This window comes from Equus caballus, unplaced genomic scaffold (genome assembly GCF_041296265.1).
Source record: "Equus caballus isolate H_3958 breed thoroughbred unplaced genomic scaffold, TB-T2T haplotype2-0000437, whole genome shotgun sequence".
In the NCBI taxonomy this organism is placed as follows: domain Eukaryota; kingdom Metazoa; phylum Chordata; class Mammalia; order Perissodactyla; family Equidae; genus Equus; species Equus caballus.
Window position 1 is genome coordinate 2,604,533 of NW_027222394.1, and position 5,324 is coordinate 2,609,856.

The window sequence follows — 5,324 nt, forward strand, 5'->3', positions numbered from 1 at the left end:
CAGAAAAAGAACTCAAGAATACAATACCATTCACAATCGCAACAAAAAGAATAAAAATAGATTGGGGTAAATTTAACTACGGAAGTGAAGGACCTATATAATGAAAATTACAAGGCCTTTCCAGGACCAATTCTTTGATTTCAAAAGCTGCTATATTAGAGCTTCATCAGAAAGCGTGCTTTTAGCCACACGTAACAAAGAGCTTTGATTCTTTCAGGTTACACAATAAGAATAGTTCGTTACTGCACATAAGGAGAAGTTTGGAAGGTAGGGTGGCGCCAAGGTTGGATAATTCAGCAGCTCAATGATGTCACTGGTGATCTGGTTATTCTTGGCTTTCTCCTCTCCTGTTGTGATAGGTCAGTTTTCTGTACAAGCTAGCTTTTCTTCATGGTCGTGAAGTAGATTCAGCAATATTAGGCATCACACCCAGAATCAACACCATCCAAAGGAACAAGAACGTGAAAAACAAGATATGACACCACATTTCTGGTGCCGTTTTTTTTTTTTTTTTTTTATCAGAGAGGAAACCTTTCTTGGAAGCCGCCCAGCTGATTTCTGCTCAAGTCTGTTCTCCAGAATTGGGTCACATAGCTCCCCTGCATGAATCACTGGCAAGAGAAATGGGATCATCATAATTGTTTTGGATTAATCAGATGTGTCCTCTAAGGCAGATGGGGAAATGGACACTGGTGCTCAAGCCATCAAAGAAGGAGCCACGAGAACCTGCTGCCACAGGGCAAAGGGGAGAGTAGATGTCGTTATGGGTCACTTAAATGATAAATGACAAACCTTTTTATGTGCATACATCTGTGGGCTAAGCATTTAGAAAATATCCTGCGACACATGATAGAATCCTTAGTCCTAAGTCATTGTCTTCCCTCCTCGTTCAAAGGGCCCCTGTTCATAAATTTCTACTGCCCGAGTCCCAACTATACACCTTTGGAATATGAAAAAATACTCTTTTTAATTTCAGAAGTAAAATCTGTTTTACCTTTTCAAAAGTGAAAGTCAAACTCTGAGCTGGAGAATATCTGCATGCAGCCATGCCGTCGGGGAACTATAGAGAGGTCCATTCTTAAGAGGTAGTGTGGCTTTCGTTGGCCGGTAATTGAAACACTACCTACTGAGTGCTTACTGTTCAGTCTAACAGCCCAGCTTAATATTTCCTCTTCCAAGAAGACTTCCTTAGTTCACCCAGTCTGAGGTCCTGTTTCCAGTTCTCCATGAACATTGTCTTCTCTGTAGTCTAGTTATTTAGGTCCACATTTACCTCCTCCTTGCTGACTAGTCTGTGAGCTCCTCTGGATCTGGGCCTCAATCTCATTCTGTTTCTCCAAACTGTGGTGCAGAGCTGGACATAGGAAGTATGCAGCAATATTTCTATATGTTGATAAATGAATGAATACGTGACTGAACCAGCAGAGGAGTTAGCTGAGAACAACTTAATAACATTACTGCCAATCACGCCGCTACTAATGGTTAACACCCATGAAGCACGTTACCAATGTGCTGGGCGCTTAAGAGTCGCAACCTTATGAACTGGGCATTCCTTTATTACACGATGAAGAAACTGAGGAGAGGTTTGATACTTGCTCAAGTTGACACATCTGGTACCACGAGGGGCTGGGCCTAAACTCAGTTATGCCCGACTCCAGGGTCTTAAGCACTTTGCACATCTCAGGATGTGGTTGGATTATGTTCCATCACACGGGAAAGAAACAACCTGGATAACAGAGTCTTCTTAATTTTGGTCTAAATGGACTAAATAGGGTAAAAGAGTGAGTGGGTGTGAACTTGGGGTTCTGTTTTTAAACCTCCTTAAAATTTGTGATAATTGAATAGAAAACTCTGTTGCCTTGAATGGATGTGTTTGGTTATCAAGGAGAGAAGCTTCTCGATCTGCTTGTTGAGTGCAGCGTGGAGGCCTGGTCCCTGGGATAGCCCAGGGATGAGGTGGCCTCGGCAGCAACAACAGTTTGTTAAGAAGTTCAGGCTACCCGGCGTCTCCACTTGGATTTCCTCTCTAGGCTTTGGGAAGATGTTCATGGCACTGGATGGTTGTTGACATGTGTTGATTCCATCTCTTGGCAAAGCCTAACTGGTCCAGGCCCTTTTTACAATCCAGGCACAAAACCGTCTGAAGTCAGGATTAGACACAGAAGCCCTGAGCTGTGGGCAGGAGGCATAGTAGCAGACTGTGTTAGAACATGGGCTTTGGCGTCAGAGGATTTCAGCTTTGAGCCCCGGGACTCCACAAATGTTATGCATTAGTTGTCATTTCATTATTATTCTGATCTTGACATGGTTACTAATTCCGAGAACTTGATCAAGTCATTCTTGGCCTTACAGATTTAGTTTCCTCAGCTGGAACTTGGGCGTGACAACACTCAGTTCCCAGAATTGTCATGAAGAAAAAATGAGATAAGGGAGGTGACATTGTAGCTCAGGGAGACCAGGGGCAGGCCTGGCTTTGTGGGCATGTGGCCTGTGCAGTTGCACAGGGCCCTGTGCTTAGGAGAGCTCCACGCTTGGTTTAATGATCTACTGTCGCCATCTTGAAATTCTTAATAATTTCTGAACAGGGGTCCTCACGTTTTCATTTTGCACTGGGCCCCACAAAGTCTGTAGCTGCTCTGCCTGGAGATCCCCTGGACATGTTACAGCACCAGTCCCAGGAGGAGAAAGATGCTCCCCGGAAGGAGCTGGCCAGGGAGGGGCTCTTCCTGGTTGGGAGAGCACCGTTTCCACATCTGGTGTCAAAAGGAGTGAGTGATCATCTGGACCATTTTTTGGGGAACCAGGATGTGCTCTTCCTTACCCCTGGACCTTTGCACACCCTTTCCTCTTGCCAGTAACACTTTTCCCCTGCATGCCTGTCAAGACTGAACTCCTAGTCCTCCACATCTTTTGCTCTTTATGAGAAAAGACCTTTCAAACTTGCGAGCAAGTGGCATGATAGTATAGCCCTGGAGACGTTTGGGAATCTAGGCTTCCTTTAATGCAAGATCAATTTGTATCTCATCTTTGAGGAGTGATTAGACATAGTGGGGAGGAATTGGACCCGGCACCAGCCAGCCTGGGTTCACATCCCAGCTCTGCCCCTTCCTAGCTCCATGACTTTGGGGGAGTTTCATAAACACTCAATCCTTTAGTCTCCTCATCTGTAAGAAGGAAATAATACTAAAATTACCTACATTCACAGGTCAGCTAGGAGGAGCAGATGAACCCATGCAGACACAGCAGCTGGAGCCATGCCTTTGCAGAGTGGGTACTCTTGTCCATAAGCTAGAATTATGATGCTTTTCCACGCTCTGTGACCTGATTAACTGAAAGACCTTTAGAATCAGTAAGGACCAGTTTGCAACTGCCCCCGGGAACTTGCTAGCTGTGCGAACCCAGGCACAAGCTGTTATATCTTGATCTTAGCCCTTCAATCCTAGGAATTCTGGGAGTAAGACCTGCGATCAGCTGCAAGAGGTAGGATGTAAGGGAAGGAGCATAGGTTCGGGTCTTAGAAGCCAGCGCTTACATTTCATCTCTTCTCTTTACCAGCTGTGTGAAATTCCAAGTTATGAAAACTCCCAGAACCTTATTTTTCTCTTTAAAAATGGGGGTAGCAGTATCATTTAGAGAGGTGCTCCTCCACAAAAGAACATAAGTTCCACAAGGAGAGGGGTTTGCTTGCTTTGGTTCTTTGCTGCATCCCTCGGACAGTGCCTAGCACTCAGGAAGTGCAAAATAAATATTTGAAGGAAGGGATTGTTGAGAGAATTAAATAGCATGATTTATGTAAAGTACCTAGCATGGAGACAGGCCCCTACATAGCAGACGCTCAGGAAAGCAATGGCTGTGGATATTTTCAAGTCAGGTGGGTGGGAACACTGTGGGTCTAGCCAAGGGCTCCATTCGGAGCAGGACTGCCTGTCCCTGCTCCTGCCCAGGCGTGCAGGGATTGAGAAGAGGGATCTGCCACAGCAAGGATGAGCAGAGTTGCTGAAGTGAAAACCAGGTGCATGGACCTCTCCAGCAGAACGAGGGGAAGGAGATGGCTGTAGGTCACGTGGCAGTTTCCACTTACGCAGCAGCAGGAAGAATGCTCCCCAACTCCCTCAGGCAGAGATGAGGCTCTCATCTCACTCTTTTCTATCAGAGTAAGCTTAGAATCGTGGTAGAGCTTAGCTTACCTGAGGAAGGTGTTTGTATTCCAGCCAGGGAGGGGCTGGGGAAGGCTGGCACCCACTGCAACACGCTGCACAAAAGCAAGCTCTGATTATCACTCCATTTGTTTTGACTAGGCAAGTGTTAGATCCTTATCAAGCAGAGAGGAGCAAATTGGTTCCAAATTTAAAAAATGAAAGAGAAGTATGATCATTTAGAAAGCGTGTCAACAAGGGGCGCTGGCCTGATTCACCGGCAGCATGGCCCAGCGGAGAGTAAGGTGTGGTTTGAGTTCTGATTTCTACTCTAAGCCAGAGTATCCTCATAATACGTTAGGAGAAAGTGGCTCTAGCTCAGGTGTTCTCTTTACATTCACTGGAGAGTGTGTATGAGGTGAGACCCCCTCATCAAGACCTTGAAGAGAGGCTGTGAAGTTGAGTGGAATGAACACAGGCTGTGGAATTGGGCTGGTCTCGATTTGATGCATGCTCCACTGCTTGCAGGCTGGACAATCTCAGCCTCTCTGAGCCTCAGTTCCCTAAGCAAAAGTAATAAGAACGCCAGTGTGCAGTGAGAATTAAGTGGACATTACATATACTCTTGCTTAATAAATGTTCCCTGGGTCCATACCCCCGCAATCCAGAATCCAAGGTTCCACAATCAGATTTCAGCTCTGGCTGATTCTAGGAAAGCCAATGAGAGCTGCAATAAATGATTGAGAGAGTCTCACCCCTAATCGCCTCTTCTCTAGGACCTTCCTGGAGTCTCTGGCGTCTGACTGAATTCCACAGGTTCTTGGGCGGAGGGTAGGGTGAGGGAGGGACGGCGGGAGGCAGGCCCATGGATATCTTGATATCAGGGGCAAGACTCTGCTGGGTTCTAAGTGCAGATGCCCAACCACCGAGGCAGCACTTAAGGGTAATATATGCCAGGATGTCTGAATGACATCTTCAGCATCCTCAGCCAGGCCTCATCACTGCTCCGTATATTCATCATCTGCAGAGTTATTAACACACATTTATTGAAGCCCGCTTTGTAACAGGCCTGTCCTGGCCCAAGAACACAAGAGGCGTAAGTCATGGATCCTGCCCTTATTCTTGGGACCACATGGAATAAGTCAGATAATATCCCCAAGTTACCTTGCTCCCCATCCTGCATGGCTT